At 36.6% G+C, this 18,328-nt stretch overlaps 1 pseudogene; it reads left to right on the forward strand.

Annotated features, from left to right (window-relative positions):
* The first annotated feature begins 1,762 nt into the window (after nt 1–1,762).
* Nucleotides 1,763–2,865, forward strand: LOC145049433 (protein FLX-like 3; annotated as a pseudogene).
* The last annotated feature ends 15,463 nt before the right edge of the window (nt 2,866–18,328 follow it).

Consider the following 18,328-nt stretch of genomic DNA (forward strand, 5'->3'; position numbering starts at 1 on the left):
ATTGGTTGTAAAAGAGCACTGTTCTCTAATGGGACTTATGGATACACATAATCGGCTCCTCTTGGGTTCTGATATTTTGACATGAGAGATTGCAACTGTAAGTGCATCAACCAAACCACTATCATTATCCTCATCCTCAACCTGTTCTTCTGAAACTAAGCTTCTAGATGTCAATAATATTAGTGGAGATGATGATTTCTTCATTCCATCATCCATCATCATAATCTTCTTCTTTCTACTTGATTCCAACTCCACTATAGTTGATGTAGATGTTGTGGCTGTTATTAGATGCTGCTGCTTTGACTTTGACTTGAATGATAAAGACCTTAAATTGTGCTCCGTGTAGAATATAATCCATGGATGACCTGAATGAAACAAAAGCAACCACCCTCATGAGTGTTATATATATTGTATTTTGGGTTTTTTTATTTAGTGAAAATTAAGAAGCTACTTACTTAGTACTTCCTTGGCTGATATTCTGGAATCAACATTCCGGGTGAGAATACGTTCCATCAAATCTTGTGCTTTGTGACAATAAAAGGTATTTCAAATACTTAATAAATTCATTTCCACATGCCTATTAATTGTAAATTTACATTATGAATTATGATCAGGTACATGATGGGGTTCTTGTTCATGACCGAGGTTAATTTTCTATTAACACTGGTCGCAACAGTGTTATGTGTGTTTTTCGCACCTACTACAGCAGGGCCCGACATTCCCGAATTCAAAGCTTACCTGAACGGGGTGGATACTCCCAATATGTATGGGAAAAAAATACAATATATTGTGGTACTTTAGGTACTGGTTCTGTAAGTTTAAACACATTCAACTTTATGATAATTAATCAGATCAGATAATCATTTCATAATAATTTTTAGTATTTACTATATTCTGGCAGCTAAGATTTGCTATAATTTGGCAATGGTTGTGAGTATGCTTGGTATTTCTAAAGACTTTGTTCTTGGCCAACCTTTAGGAATTACAACCATTACTTTATCAAAAATCTTCAACTCTTCACGTGCTCATTGTTGGAGTAGGTACTAATTTCTAATTATTGCTTTAAATTAGTGTAAAATTACGTAAAATCCATTATATTTTTGTCATTTTTGTGTCATTGATACGTATAATCCGGTACTTGGTGTGATGGATGGAGTGCCCTCATCAAGAAATTATGATGGTGGACTACACTGATGGTATGTGATCTAACCTGGTTTTCCTGAGAATCGGAATCGGAATCAGAATTGGAATTGGAATTCAATTCCACTCCAATCCCGTGTTTGTTTAAGGCATATATAATTGATGTATGGTTGGAAGAATGTTATCTGAAAAATACTTTGGATTACAAGAGTACAAGCATTTAAGTGCCCTCTAGGTCTTAATGCAAGTTTCGAAAAAAAAAATAGTTAGAAATTAAAATAAGTCAATAAGTGAATAAGTAGAATGAGACGATTGTCGTGCAATTTTAGGGAATCAATCTCACGTGTTATTCACATTGGATAAATTAATTTATAAACTTGCCAAATAGGTAATCTTACGTGTTATTCACTTTGGATAAATCAATCTTACGCACATATATAATTGTTGTATACTTTTTTTTTCTTTTCTTTTCTTTATGTGTTATTGACTTTGGATAATCATTTGCTTTGCAAAAAGAGAAGGGTCAAATTGTCCTTTGTGTATCCTAATTTATGACATAAATATAAAGAAGTATCAATCTATTTTCATGACATATATAATTTCATTTTACAGGTATAACAAAATGTCTGGAAAGAATCGAATTCCATGAGGCCCACGTGAGGGCCCAATACACCGGGCCCACGGGCCCCTCCCTCCTCACCTTGCTGCACTTGAAGAAGAACTTGAACTCCAACATAGAGACATCCAACGAATCATGGCTAAAAATGGACATGTAGTAGAAGAAAATGTGACTCTTCAAAGGGAATTAGCTGCTGTGAAAGATGAGATTCATAGATTAGGTCAAATCATCCCCAAATTACATGCTGAAAAAATGCAAGAGCCACAGATTTAATTGACAGAGGAACGAAACTCGAGGTTGAGCTTCGTGATGCTGAGCCTTTAATGGCAAATGTGGGACAATTAAGAAGTGAATTCCAGAAATTGACTTCATTGAGGCAAGAATTGTCTAGTCAAATCTAAGGTTTGACCAAAGATACCAGTAGCTAGATTAAAGGCTGAAAAATAAACAAGTGGTTGCACTTAAGACTGATATTGATGGTATGCATAAAGACCTTGTGGATATGAGGTATGAGTTTGTACTTTGATGTATTCCAAATTGTTTTTATTTTGAGATTGCAATGAGATTTATTTAATTATTTATTTGTATATAGGAGAGATCATGAAATGTTGTTTTTGTTTCCTTGCTGAGAATGCTGTTTTTGTTGAGATGTGTAGAGGACATGTTATCAACTTCAATGACCCAAATGTAAGTAATTAACTTATTATTACTATTACTATTATCTAGATTATTCAATATTACTATTATCTAGATTATTTAATATGCTATAATCTGAACACCATTTTTGAACATCATTTAAGGACCAACATATAAGTTTCTATTATTACTTTTACTATTATTTAGTATCCTTTTCTGTTGAAATGATCAAGTAAACCTATCACCTATATAACCCACAAAAGAAAAAAAAAACTTTTTACATGTTCATACATTTCATGTTGTAGGTGTTTTTTTGTTGGTTTAATCTATATCAAACATGCACTATGCAGTCACCTTAGATGTTTTACACATGGTATATATGCAAATTTTTGTTTTTTCATATTTGACCATGTGCTAATACATTTCATCTTGCAGGTGTTTGTAGTTATGTTTTTTTGGAGGCAATATAGATACTGTGAGCAAGTTCATAGATTTAGAGTCCTTGAGTGGTGTTACTAAGGAAGAGTGGAGACAAGTGAGGCACACATTTAAAAAAATCAGCACAGATCTTGTTTACAGTAAGGCACACATTAGGTTATTAGAACTATTAGTTTGTAAATTTATGTTACAACTTCTATTGATTTATTTTATCTTTCCACGGAACGATTATTTGTATGACATTAAATTTATGCAATGGATTCTATTTTCTGTATATAATATTTTATTTTCTATTATGAAACATTAAATACAAATTTAATTTGAAAATAATTAAATCTATTAATAATATATTTTTTTAAATATTTAAAATTATGATACGCAAAAATGTTTGTCATATTCATTTATGACATGTCCTTTCTTGACAGGGGCTTTCTTGATACGCATTGCATGTCATTAACACGCGCGTCGTAAGGTTACGACACGCGAATGCATGTCGTCTTCCTTTATGACAGGGTCTTCCTTGATACACATTGCATGTCGTAAATGAGCGTCGTAATTGCGCGTCGTCTATAGACGACGCGCAAAAGTGCGTCGTCTCTCTTTATGACAGGGCCTTCATTGACGCGCATTTACGCGTCATCTGATGTAACGCCTGATGCTGGCATTCTTATCCGAGACTACGCCCAGCGTAGCTGCTGGACGTGCTGCGTACCTCCGAAGGCGCGCGCCTATAAATAGGCTACGAGGGTTGCCGAGCAAAACACACCAAATCCCACTCTCTCTCTCTAACTTCTTTCTCTCTCTAGCTTCCCAAACCACCCCTAAGCCCTAGGAAAAATACCTAGCACCCTAAGGAAGCCCCGAGGCTCCTAGAGTCCCGAGAAAAAGGGTCTTTCAGTTTCGAAACGCTGCTCCAAATAAAGTTCCAGTTTTCGATAAAATTCGTTGTAACTGAGCTACGCTTACACAATTTTTAATATAGCTTCCAAATAATTATAGTAATGTTATTAGGTCGTTAAAATAATTATTTGGGCTATTATTATGAGTTATATTGAGTGTTATTTAATGCTTATTTAATAATAATAGTTAGACTATTAATTTGTCGCGGTTATCGTTAGACTAAACCCTAGTGGTATTGATACTAGGTTTTATTGAAGGAAATTGTTTTGAGAGTATCGAAGCGTTGTCCGAGTAATAAGTCACCACCTTTCAGGTGAGTGCATGGTCCCCTTCAACTTACACATAGATATGAAGTATTTACTACGTGCTATGTGTGCATATTGTCTGTTTACTTGTTGTCTATGCTCGGTGAAAGATTTTATACATGTTTTAAATGATTTAAAATATATATGTATTTTATATCTACGAAAATGTTGGGGTAAAACATGGGTAGATATAATAGATGAAATATGAGTTGGACGATGAGTTGAGAGGTGGTATAGACTATGAGGCATGGGTGAGAGGTGTACGATGTGAGAAGCCTTTTTTCCCAAACGATGTCCCCGTCATTCAGTAGAGTATGGATGACAACCACGGACTATTCTAGACAGTCCAGTGGAACACTAGCAGGATCGAAACCTGTAGATGTTGTGAACAATGTGTTCACTCGGTGTACTCTAAAACCTTGGTGATCATGCAGACTTGATGCCTAGACCCTGGTGATCATGCAGACTTGGTGCCAAAATCCTGGCGACTATGCAGACTTAGTGCCTATTGTATATATTCTGGCGACTATGCAGACTTAGTGCCTAAACCCCGGTGACGGTGGACTTCATGACGATTCCTTAGGATGATCCTTAGGAATGTATGAACGAGGAATGGTTGATTCTTAGGGTAGATCCTTAAGAATAAAGAAGATAATGGGGATGGGTAATTGGATTGATTGTTTGATTGTTTGAACATGATAATTATATTATTGTGGGTTGAAAACCCTATGTACTCACCAGGTTTCCCAACCTGACCCACTCAGTTTATTTATATCATAGGTGTTGATACGAAGTCACATTACACTGAGAGATTTACAGAGATGTAGATCACTAGTGTAAATAAATGTAAGTTCTATTTATTCTTATGTTTCTATATTAACGATGACATCCCGAACATTTTAAAATGAATAAAATACTTTTCTTTGAAAATGTTTTAATAACGTATTTATCATGTTTTTCTAGGAACAAATTCCGCAACATTTTTATTAAAAGAAGTACTCTGATTTTTATAAAGCATAAACAAAATCGGTCTCTTCTGGCCGTGAAAATGGGGATGTCACAGTTGGTATCGGAGCATTAGTTTAAGCGAACTAGGAATATGGATTTATTTCTAGACTTAAACTTAGAATGCTAAGTGATGATTGTGAGGTATGAGCACTAGCTTATTTTAGGAATGATGCATAAATCGCTTTTATGTGCTAAATGATTTGTTATGCCATAGTTTGATCGGATCTATGGTCTGTTGCCGACCAGATCTATGGTCTGTTGCCGACCAGATCTGGAAACCTTATGTGTTTAGGATTCTAAACATACGAATATGATATTAGAACTAGCATGTAAACGTTTTGGAGTGATAAGGATGATTTAAACGTCAATCCTAAGTAATGGTCTAGATTCACCTTATTCGGTGTATAGATCAAGATGGCAAGAACCCGTAGCGGAAACGTGAATGCAAATGGGAACCGAAACCAACCCCCAGTGATTGAGCAAATACCGGTTGTGGTGGCCGCTGATGAGCCAATAACGATGGCTGGAGTGCAAGCGATGATCCAGGCGATGTTGGATCATCAAATGGAGGAAACCAGACGTTTGCTCCAGCAAAATCGAGAGGAAGCGACCATACAGATTGAACAGCCCGAGTTGAACGAAGGGCAGACTGAGGAAGGAAACTACAGTGGGATTGTTGGTCAAGCCAACCCACCGATGGTTAGGCAAAATCACCAGGATGGAGGAAATGATGGACGTGGATGCAAATACAAGGATTTCATGGCGTCCAAACCACGAAGTCTATCTGGAAGTCCGACGCCGGTGGAAGTCATGAATTGGATCTCTGAGATGGAGACGATGTTTGAGAGTTGCAAGTGTAGCAACAGGCAGAAGACCACTCTCGCGGTTCCTTTGTTGAAATCTAGAGTACTAAGCTGGTGGAAGCTACTAGCCGATTCGATGCCCAAAGGAGAAGCGAGCAAGATGTCATGGGAGGATTTTCTGGTGCAGTTAAAAATGCAGTACTGCTCTGAGCAAGATCTTCTGGAGATCAACAATGAGTTTCAAAATCTAAAGAAGGGAAAGACGAGTGTCATCGAGTATGCTGCAAGTTTTATGGAGAAAATGAAGCTTGTTCCTTATCTAGTTCCAACTGAGCTCTCCAAGGTCAACAAGTGTGCCCATGGATTACTAGCTGACTTTGGACCAATGGTCAAGCAAGCAACCACTTTGAAAGGAGCCATCTGGGCAGCCAGGAATGTTGAGACCCAAATTAGGGAAAAGGGTCCGGAGAGAGCTGAAGTTGGTGAGAAAAGGAAGCATGAAGGATCTTCAAAATCCAACAAGGAAAAGAAATTCTCAAAGACTGAAGAATGAGGAGGAGGTGAAACCAAGTGGTGCAAGAAGTGTAAAAAGAATCAATTCGGGAAATGTAGCGAGGAGGTGACTTGCTACAAATGTGGAAAGACAAGACATTACGCCAGCAAGTGTGCGTCCAACAAGAAGGTGTGTTATGGATGTAACAAAGAAGGGCATATTTCTAGAGACTGCCCGAGGAAAAATAAAGCAGCAAGACCAGAAACCCCACCGAGGCCAAGGGCATTCCACATGATCCTCGACAAAGCGGAAAACCATGCGAGGAATCAAGGATGAGGACTTCATACCCGAAGATCAAGTTACGCAGTAGCCATAGTATCATATGATGTAGCCTATTAGAGGCATAGTCTAGGGTGAACTTGAGCACCTATGTAATAGTTTCAAGAAATAATAAAACCTTCGTTTTGTTATCTGATGTGTTAAACTGTTATGTGATTTTCTTGTATGGTGACTTAGGGACTGCGTGACAATACTTAGGACGAGTATGAGTAAGTGTGAAAGATAGTAGATGCATATACTACCGGAAGCACAGGACTCACGCTTGGATCGGGGAAAGTCACAAGGTTACCAAGAATCCAATAATTGATTCCGTTTTATTCAAGCATGTCGTTACCATCGTTTCGGTAATAACTAAGAAGATTGTTGTTATTCCGACCCTAGTGGTCATATCAAATTGAGTCCGACTACGATGAGTATGTTACGTGGTTTAGAGAATCAAGTTCGAGGTAGCATCTGACTTAAGACAGAAGATTAAAATAAAAAGCGATCAGTAAAGGTATCACGAAAAGTTGCTTGTAGCTAGAAATGCTACATTTTAAGATGTGGTTAGAACATGAAGCAAGGTATAGTCTGTTCTGGAATTTGACTCTAAAAGACCTGAGTCCAAACGATGCATCATACGATGAGAGGTCATTAGAACATGACCCATCAGTCTATTATGATAATCGAAGGAAGAAAATTATCTCAAGTTTGTTAAAAAAAGGAGTCTCCAATAAATATCGAGATCGCGACATGAAGATCATGATTGGAAGTCTAACATGAGATAGAGAGCGGGTCCAAGATTGGGCACCGACTACAGTCAGGAAGTCTTAGAGTTAGATACTCATTCGAAGAAACATCAAAGTTACGGTTATTACTTAGGATGAAGAGATAACGTATGGAGTCATCATGTGAGTCCTGTTTCGTTGATGATTCCGGGACGTAATCTTCCTAAGGGGGAGATAAATGTAACGCCCGTGATTCGGGCTAGTCAATTTACAGATAATAGGGGTCGAAAACGACTTTTCGACAAAAGATTATTTAGAATAAATAATCTTAACCAAGTTGTAGAATATGTCACAAGGTTTCCGTACATATAAAGTGATGGGTTTTGGTCCTAAGAACATCCTATGTGCTCATACAAACTCTAATGCTTGGATCTAGGTTTCTCTATTGTACACGCAAGTAATCCAAGACTATAAACCATAATTCTAGCATACAAGTAATCATATTAACATAAGAATGGGTTTAAGATGTTACCTTAATTGTTATGTAGTAATAACAATCCCAAATCTCCTTGTATTGACTTTAGAAAGCTTAGAGTCACAAATGTCACTCCTCTAATGGTTCACAAACACCATAAGCAAGAGGATGAAGAGGAGAGAGGATAGAGGCTGCCCAAAACCTTCTACAAACCCTAGAGAAGTCTTAGCCACGTTTTTGGGTCATAAGGGATCCATATATATAGGAGCTAATTAGGGTTATCTAACAAGGAAACCCTAATTTGGATGCTTAAGCCCTAAGAAACCCATGGAGCCCTTTCCTCAAGGCCTTGGACGATTTCATATGGGCTTCCCCCATAGAATTCGTCCACCTTATAATATAAGGCAATCCATGGCCCAAATTGCAATTATCTTATAATTACAATTCCAGTCCCTTAAATTTAATTAATCTCTTTTAGTCACAAAACTAATTACCAATAAATTATTGACTAATATTAATTAAACAATATGATTTCTCCTTTAATATATTATTCTCATAATATATTAATAAATCATATTTAATCCTTTCTCTCCATAATTCATCCTATCAAGTTGCTTTGGTGAAGGCAACCGAAAAGGACCATGCACCATCGGGTCAAGTACATACCAAAATAGTTATGGACTTAGACACTAATCCAACATAAAGAACGCCGAAATCCGAGTTATAATGAAGAAGTTATGACCCGTCAAAGTTTCGCGACGAAACCTGCACGGCACCGAGAAGCGTAGATAGTGAATTTACAATAGAGTGAGATTTAGCCTTAGCAATCTAAACAAAAGTCGTAGAATACGTTAAACTAAGAATATCGATAAAAAGAACGCCCAAATCTGACCTCGTATGAAAAAGTTATGATTTTTCAAAGTTTCGGATTAGCAGTGTACAGTCCGAAATTCGAACATTAGATCGAGTGATTTTTAGCCAACACGACCTAAACGAGAATCGAAGATCTCGTTAAGGGTAGCGTAACGAGAAAAAGATGGGCGAAAACGGACGTCGGATAAAGAAGTTATGAGGATTTAACGGACCAATCATGTCCCGGCCTGTTAATAATATAAAATTTAAAATTGAGTCAAAATTAGCCGATGGAGTCTAAACGAAAGTTGTAGATTACGTTCCCACCTTCGCGTGGATATAAAGAACGTCGAAAACGGAGCTCGTACGCGAAAGTTACGAATTTCAAAAGTTTATGACCGAATTTGCGAAGGCTAATAAAGAACTGATGAAGTGGCGCGTTGTGGGCCGTCCATCGCTGATCAGTGAATGCTTCGGATTCGGACACGCCTCCCTTCGCTACGCCCCGCGTCCGAGGTTGGTACGCCCAGTGTACCTTCGCGCCTTATCCATCCGACGAAGATGCGAGACAGCTGGACCAATGCTAGCATTCTTATCTGAGACTACGCCCAGTGTAGCTGCTGGACGCGCAGCGTACCTCGGAAGGCTCGCACCTATAAATAGGATGCGAGGGTTGCCGAGAAAAACACACCAAATCCCACTCTCTCTCTAACTTCTTTCTCTCTCTAGCTTTCCAAACCACCCCTAAGCCCTAGGAAAAATACATAGCACCCTAAGGAAGCCCCGAGGCTCTCGGAGTCCCGAGAAAAAGGGTCTTTCAGTTTCGAAACGCTGTTCCAAATAAAGTTCCGGTTTTCGATAAAATTCGCTGTAACTGAGCTACGCTTACGCAATTTTTAATATAGCTTCCAAATAATTATAATAATGTTATTAGGTCCTTAAAATAATTATTTGGGCTATTATTATGAGTTATATTGAGTGTTATTTAACGCTTATATAATAATAATAATAATAGTCAGACTATTAATTTGTCGCGGTTAACGTTAGACTAAACCCTAGTGGTATTGATACTAGGTTTTATCGAAGGAAATTGTTTTAAGAGTATCGAAGCGCTGTCCGAGTAATAAGTCACCACCTTTCAGGTGAGTGCATGGTTCCCTTCAACTTACACATAGATATGAAGTATTTACTACGTGCTATGTGTGCATATTGTCTGTTTACTTGTTGTCTATGCTCGGTGAAAGATTTTATACATGTTTTAAATGATTTAAAATATATATGTATTTTATATCTACGAAAATGTTGGGGTAAAACATGGGTAGATATAATAGATGAAATATGAGTTGGACGATGAGTTGAGAGGTGGTATAGACTATGAGGCATGGGTGAGAGGTGTACGATGTGAGAAGCCTTTTTCCCAAACGATGTCTCCGTCATTCAGCAGAGTATGGATGACAACCACAGACTATTCTAGACAGTCCAGTGGAACACTAGCAGGATCGAAACCTGTAGATGTTGTGAACGATGTGTTCACTCGGTGTACTCTAAAACCTTGGTGATCATGCAGACTTGATGCCTAGACCCTGGTGATCATGCAGACTTGGTGCCAAAATCCTGGCGACTATGCAGACTTAGTGCCTATTGTATATATTCTGGCGACTATGCAGACTTAGTGCCTAAACCCCGGTGACGGTGGACTTCATGACGATTCCTTAGGATGATCCTTAGGAATGTATGAACGAGGAATGGTTGATTCTTAGGGTAGATCCTTAAGAATAAAGAAGATAATGGGGATGGGTAATTGGATTGATTGTTTGATTGTTTGAACATGATAATTATATTATTGTGGGTTGAAAACCCTATGTACTCACCAGGTTTCCCAACCTGACCCACTCAGTTTATTTATATCATAGGTGTTGATACGAAGTCACATTACACTGAGAGATTTACAGAGATGTAGATCACTAGTGTAAATAAATGTAAGTTCTATTTATTCTTATGTTTCTATATTAACGATGACATCCCGAACATTTTAAAATGAATAAAATACTTTTCTTTGAAAATGTTTTAATAACGTATTTATCATGTTTTTCTAGGAACAAATTCCGCAACATTTTTATTAAAAGAAGTACTCTGATTTTTATAAAGCATAAACAAAATCGGTCTCTTCTGGCCGTGAAAATGGGGATGTCACATCTGAGCCTTTTACGACGCGCAATGAGCGTCGTAAAAGGCTGTTTTTCTAGTAGTTTTGAGATATACAACATTAAAACTGTTGGATTAGTGTCTAAGTCCATAACTATAATTGGTATGTACTTGACCCAATAGTAGCATGGTCCATTTGGGTTGCATATCACTAGGACAATTTGATAGGATGAACTTTTGAGAAGAGGTTATTTATGATTTGTTAATATATTATATGTTCTAATATATTAATATGAAATAATATTATTTAATTAGCATTGATCAATAATTAATTGGGAGTTAATTTTGTGATCAAAAGAGACTAATTAAATAAATGAGGATTGATTTGGTAAATCATTCATTCTTATAAAGTAGGCTTGTGATCCATATTTCTTTATGTTGGGCTAAACCCATGTGGTGAACCATGGATACTTCATGGAGGTTAAAACCCATGGAGCCTATGGAATGTGGAAAATCATGTATATTAGGGTTTGCATGGTGTAACCCTAATTAAGCCACACTATATAAGAAGCCCTTAGCCTCCAAAATGGTGCACTAGTTCTTGAAAGATCATTGAGCTGATTTTGGTGTGAGGATATTCTCTCAAAAGCCATCCTTTGTCCAAAGGTGTGTTGTGATTCCATTTGAGGCATTCATACTATTGGTGATAAGTTCTTAAAGGCCAAAACTACAAGCTACAACAAAGAGGTAATTCTATAACTCATTTCTATGATATTTATGTCATTTGTATGCTAGTTGTAGGCTTAATGCTTTGGAAACAATATTGCATGTATAATTAGAGAAAACATAGATCCAAAGCATCTAGGTTCGCATGTACACCATAGGAGTGTTAGAATGCTCAAAACCCTTCTGTGGTATCAGAGCCTAGGGTTGTTTTCCATTATACTTGATGTTGCTTGTTTTCAAAGCTTGAAAAAAATGATTTTCTACTTCTGGACAGTGGATTCGCCGAGTCCCCTTAGAAAGTTGACCAACTCGCCGAGTCAATTCATGCACTCGACAAGTTGGTGGTCCAGAATGCAGATTTTCGAGGTTTTTTTGGCTAGAACTGGACTAGGATCATTACCCTAAGCTGTTTTTGAACTTATAAACATGTTTTTGATGTGGTAATGATCATGCTTATCCAATTTAAAAGATAATTGTCAAAGTTTCATGTTTTTTATTAGTTTATATGGTTAGACTAATTGCATGAAATTTGTTTGATATGAACTATCTTGTGCTTATGAGTTTAATTTAGGTCATTGACAAATTGTTTGATTTTGTAAGTTACAATAGTTGATCTAAATGTTTCTTTGATGAATTTCATAACTTGTCCTGAAGTTATGGAAAGTGAAGAGTCTCATTTTTAAATGTCATCTTAAACGGTTTTATGTCATCCATAACCTGTCCTCAAGTTATGGAACATGAAGAGTCTTTTACATAAATGTTTTTATGAACTCCATAACTTCTCCTCAAGTTATGGAATGTTAAGAGTCTTTTCATTAAAACCTATGTTAAACTCATAAGTTATGGATTCCAAAAGTTTTTGAATAGTTCAACACTTGCCCTCAAGTTTTGGAATTTGTAAACGCAAAGTCCCACTTTGAAACATTTTGTTCCAAACCCTAGAATTTTAAAAGTTTAAAATTCAACCCTCATAATATTATAATATTATAGGTTTAATATATATATATATATATATATATATATATATATATATATATATATATATATATATATAAGAGTAAAGTCAGTCTTACTGTTAGTAGGCTTCATTCACGAAGCCGGTCTATAAGGGGGTATAAGGTTACTGCCTATAAAATGACAGTTTAATGGGTGTCTATTCTCACCCACCGCTTCCTTGACTGGTGGAGGGTCGTTAGCCGAACGGGTTTGACAGGACATCTAAATTATCATTTAAAGTATAATGAAATACTAAGTAACTAAACACTTATAAATTCTCAATCTTAATTACTTAGGAAAATATGAATTTGGTGATAACCCATGAAATTGCACTTTGCACCTCGTTATGTCGTTAGTGGAGTGTGTGTGGTTAACAGGCACACTAATCTGGACTAATAATGTGTGGCAAAGGTAGCTTGATGTTAATCATAGATCAATGGAGCGTGTGTGGTTAACCGACACATTGATTAGGCGGTTGTAACAGTGAGTGTACCATGCTAATTTGCATGGTTATTTACACCTTGTCTGTGATCCATGGCATCCCAGTCACAAACTTGAAGGGCACAATTGAGATTTAAACATGTCATTGAAAGTTTCAATGAATCTCAAAGGATCTAGGAATTTCAATTCACTTAAAACCTAAAATTATTTTTCGTTTTGTGTGGTGGAAATTGGTAAATCGTCATTTACCTACCTTCAAATATTTTTCATTCGGATTATCACATCTCTCTTCCGAATTGTAAAATATTGTGTTGGGTCCTAGCCTTAATATTTCATGTTGGGTGTTATATTAAGGACTAAAATCAACTAAACTTGAATTTCTCCCATTATAGATGTCTAGTTCAAACAACTATGGTCTTCCCGAATCTTTTGAAAAAAAAAACTTTCTTTATAAAGATGATTTTCAACAAGGCGATCAAGGTGAAAGATTAATCCTTTGTTCGTGCTGTAGTGTAACTGCACTTCCTCCACATCCTCCAATAATTCTCCCTAACCCATACGTTCTAGGTCACTCAAAGCCCTATTGGTAGGAAGGAAAGTTTGCATGTGCTCACGTCTTGGAGATGAAGTTACATATTGACAAGCTGGGAGAGTTGGGTGTCGAAGTCTCGAGGAAGTTGGCTGTTGACTGGGTTCTTCAGTCACTTCCTAAGTCATATAGCAGGTTCTTTAAGGACTACTATATGGGAGATCACGACATGTCTCTTATTGATCTTAACATATTGGCTTGTTACTGCTGAATCAGCAATGATTTGGCGCGCTTGTAAAGCAAATTTGATTGGAAGATCTACTCTCCAAACTTCCATGGACATTGACAATAGTAACATTGGAAGTCCAGAAAAGCTTTCTCTTCCCAATGGAAAGGGATCGGCCATGATCAAGTCATTTGACTAAATGGTAAAGAGAAAGGCTAAGTCTGAGATAGTCCTATGTACCATTTCCAAAGAGTCCATATGTTTCTATTGCCAAGAGAAGGGGAATTGGTTACGAAGCTACCATATTTACCTGAAAGATCACAAGGATGGTAAAGTCAAAATTTTTTACTCTACTTCAGGTAAGTCTACTGTCTAAATCTATTAAGTTCCTATTTGGAGAATCTTAATACATGATGTAATGCAATTACATTTTGATGTTTTGTAGAATAAAAGGAAGCTTAAAAGAAGAGTAGGCTGAGTCTGATAGCGAAGAAATGGATTTCGATCGCATGGTTCGATGATCGAATTCTTGAGCTACCGCTTAAGAGTTATGATAGATTGCTTAGAAATATTTAAAAACATAGTTTTCACTTGTAATTACATTGTAAGGAAAAGTTTTCCGCAATTTTATAAATAAACAAAATTTTGTTTTATTTTATTATATCTCCTTAAAATGGCATTTGTGAAAATTGTTGCTTATATATTTCCATTGATAGCAATATTGGAAAATGGATTTGATTCTTTCGTTTGTGGTAGTGTCGAGAATTTGCCAAATAAGGAAAGATTCTCATCACCCAAGTTTCAGTTGGATAGAAATTTGGAATCATGCAACTTGTAGTGTGTGATGAATGAGAACCTTTGTCTTTGGGAAATTAAGACTAATTCCTTGTTCACATGAATATGTGAGTCAAGTGAAGGACTAGGAGATTGGGAACACTTGGTTTTGTACTGGTCGAGGTCCACCACAAAGATCAATAAGACTATTCGTCATGATTTACTGAAGGTAAGTAAATATGGTTATGCTTACAAGTTTAAGTATAATTCTGAAACATTGGAAAATTTTCAATATATAACAGAACGAATGAGAAGAATCAAATTAGGCAAAAAGATAAAAGTTTCTCCAATTTGAAAAGATGGTAGAGTACTTTAGTATCGTGTTTTATGATCATCTTGATGATTATGGAAAACCATATCACAATTAATCCTCTAAGGATATCTTAGTGCATTTGTATGGCTAAGAAGAAGAACCGTGAATTGTTCAAATGGTTAAATCAAAAGGTGAATAATACTTCATTCCAAGAACAATTCTTAGAGATATACTCCAAGATTGGCCTTGAGTGACATAATCTTAAGGAAGGTTTGAAAGACTCATCAAATGTATAGTAACATGTTTCTTATTCTTATACATTTGAAATTGGTAAGTTGTGATGTCTTGGTAGGGACAAAGACCAACTAAGACCAATTGTGTGAAGTGTTAGTCTTGATTAGAATCCGCACTAACTCCTGAATATTTGTTTGTCAAGTAATGTTCCTTGACAAAGTGAATCTTATATGTCAAGAGGTCAGTGGGAGTCTAAAATATATTGAAGGTTTCAAGAACTAATCAAGATTAAACCTATTGTTAATAACTAGCACATGACTTGAGGTTTGTAACCTATCGTGTTCACATATTCTTGTTTCGGTTCCCATTCCAGTTAAAGTTGACTATGTATGTGAGTTCTATGAGTTCTCAATTGTTTGCATAACAACTTGGAAGCAATGGTAGGCCCTTGTGCTGCCAGGTGGCAAGAAATTAAGATTAAATAAGTTCAGTCCATATGGGTTTGGACTTGTCACTAAGAGATTAATTGAACAAAGAGGACTTAAACTGTCAAATGTGTGATAGTTGTATTTTGGGCTGGGAAACCTAATGGATTAAAAGGGGTGAACAAAATTATGATGGAAGCCCATCATATTTTCGTCCATGGCCTGTATTCCAGAAGGTTCCATGGGCTGCTTAGGGTTTAAGCTGTCTATTAGGGATTTGACTGAAACCCTAGCTGCCTACAGTATAAATAAGACCCCTAGGCTACAGAAATCGGCTACCCTAACCCTAAGAGTGATAGAGCTGAATTCAAGAAGCCTCCAACCTCTCTCCAAGATCATTCTCTTGCTAGTTGGTGTTTGTAAGCCATTAGAGGAGTGACACTTGTGACTCTAAGCTTCAAAGACAAGAAGATTCAAGCAAGCAACAAGAGGTAATGATCTAGATCTGATTTGTATCTTTAATTTCAAATTCTTCTCATTAGATCTAGGGTTTGAAAGTATTGGATGAATGCATGTACAATTAGAGAAACCTAGATCCAAGCATTAGGGTTTGCATGAGCACATAGGTTTGGCTCAAACCCATCAGTGGTATTAGATCTATGTTTGGTTTCTATTGTATTGATGCCTTGTTTATTTGTTCAAGATTTAAAATCGTTTTTGTGCTAACTGCCTGATGCACTCGACGAGTTCCATGAGGAACTCGACGAGTATGTTGAACTCGACGAGTTCCAATGTGGACTTGACGAGTTTAGTTGTCAGACAGAAAGATTTTCGAGTTTTCTTGCTGTTTTGCTTAAGGATACTTACCTAAATCGTTTTGGTTTAATAAAATCTGAATTTTATTACCTTTTTGTCAATATCCTTAACAAAACAAAAAGATAAATACCAATTATTTAAATAATAAATTCCTTATTTAATAATATTTGATTATTTGAATTTATTTGGTGAATTATATTGTAAATAATCTTGATTAGGCCAAATTTAGATAATCATTAAATTAATAGTTTAATTTAAAATTATTTGCTATTTGATCCTTTGTGTTTTCAAAAGTTCAAAACTTGTCCTCAAGTTTCGAAATTTAAATTTTGTGATTAAAATGTTTAATTTTAACTATTTAAATTTCAAAACCTAGAATTTTACAAGTTTAAAATTCAACCTTATACTTTATTATATTATAAGAGATATATATATATATATATATATATATATATATATATATATATATATATGTATGTATGTATATATGTATGTATAACTTAAAATGCGACTCTTACCGTTAGTAGGACTGAATCACGAAGCCGATCTTTAAGGGGGGGGGGGGGTATAAGGTTATGGCCTATAAAATGGTTGTTTAATGGGTGTCCACTCTCACCCACCGCTTCTTGATTGGTGGAGGGTCGTTAGCTGAATGGGTAGGATAGGGCAACCCTTTCCCATTAATAAGTATAATTAATTATTAAAGTAACTAAATGTTTTTTTTACAAAATTCTCAATCTTAGTTAGTTTAGGGAAAAGTGAATTGATGCAATTCTATGAAATTACACTTTGTACCCTTGCTAAGACGTTAGTGGAGCGTGTGTGGTTAACCGACACACTAATTGAGTTCTAAGCAAAGGTGGCAAAGGGTGACTCATTGTTTGTCATAGTTCAATGGAGCGTGTGTGGTTAACCGACACATCGAATAGGTGACTGTAACAATGAGGGCGCCATGTACATTTGCATGGTTATTCACACCCGCTTTGTGATCCTCGGCATCCCAGTCATAAATTTGAGGGGTATATTGAGATTTAAACATGCCATTGAAAAGTTCAATGAATCTCAAAAGATCTAGGAGTTTTCAATACATTTAAAACTTAATCTTGTTTTCGTTTTTCATGATGGAGAATTAGTGAATCGTCATTCACTTACCTTCACATTATTTACTTGTTAGATTACGGCATCCCTTTTCTGGTATGTAAATAATGTTGTTGGATCCCAGCCCTCATTTCTCATTTGGGTGTTTAATTAGGGATTCATTTCTAATCAAACTTTGTTCTTTTCCTTTTTCATATGTCGAACATGAACAACAACAACGCTTCCGGCTCTAGTTCTTCCGGCTCATTCTCACTCATGAACTTGTGTGGGAGGGTGATATTCAACGGAAACAATTTCAACGATTGGATCCGTAACATAAGAATGGTCACCCATTATGAGGACAAAGAGTATGTCCTTGATAAGGAGCTTAAGGAGATTGACATGAACACTGCCACTCCCGAAGAGATCGATGCCTTTGAGGCCCACGATCATGATGCCACAAAAGTACATTAGATCATGCTAGCGACCACGACTTCCGCACTCCAAAAGTCCTATGAGGACATGTATCCCTACGAGATGCGTCAAGACTTGTTGGACCGGTAACACCAAAGTGCGAGTCAAGAGAGGTGTGAGATCATCACTTCGATGATCACTACCTAAATGGGTAGTGGAGAGTCCCTTACCACTCATTTGCAAAAGATGCAGAGATATTTTGATCTTCTACTAGAGTTGAATGTTAACTTTGATGAAAAGTTGGCGATTGACATCATCCTTCACTCCCTGCCTCCCTGCTACAACCAGTTCCGCATAACTTAACATATGAATAAGGAATAGGTCACCTTGAGCAAGCTTCAAGGCTTGCTTAGGACTGCTGAGAGTTATCTCAAGGATAAGTCCGTTGCATCAACTCCTGCTCTAACTGCTACACCTGTTTTGGCTATAGGGCAAGG

Source organism: Lactuca serriola, chromosome 5, assembly GCF_051521515.1.
Source record: "Lactuca serriola cultivar US96UC23 chromosome 5, Lser_US96UC23_V15, whole genome shotgun sequence".
In the NCBI taxonomy this organism is placed as follows: domain Eukaryota; kingdom Viridiplantae; phylum Streptophyta; class Magnoliopsida; order Asterales; family Asteraceae; genus Lactuca; species Lactuca serriola.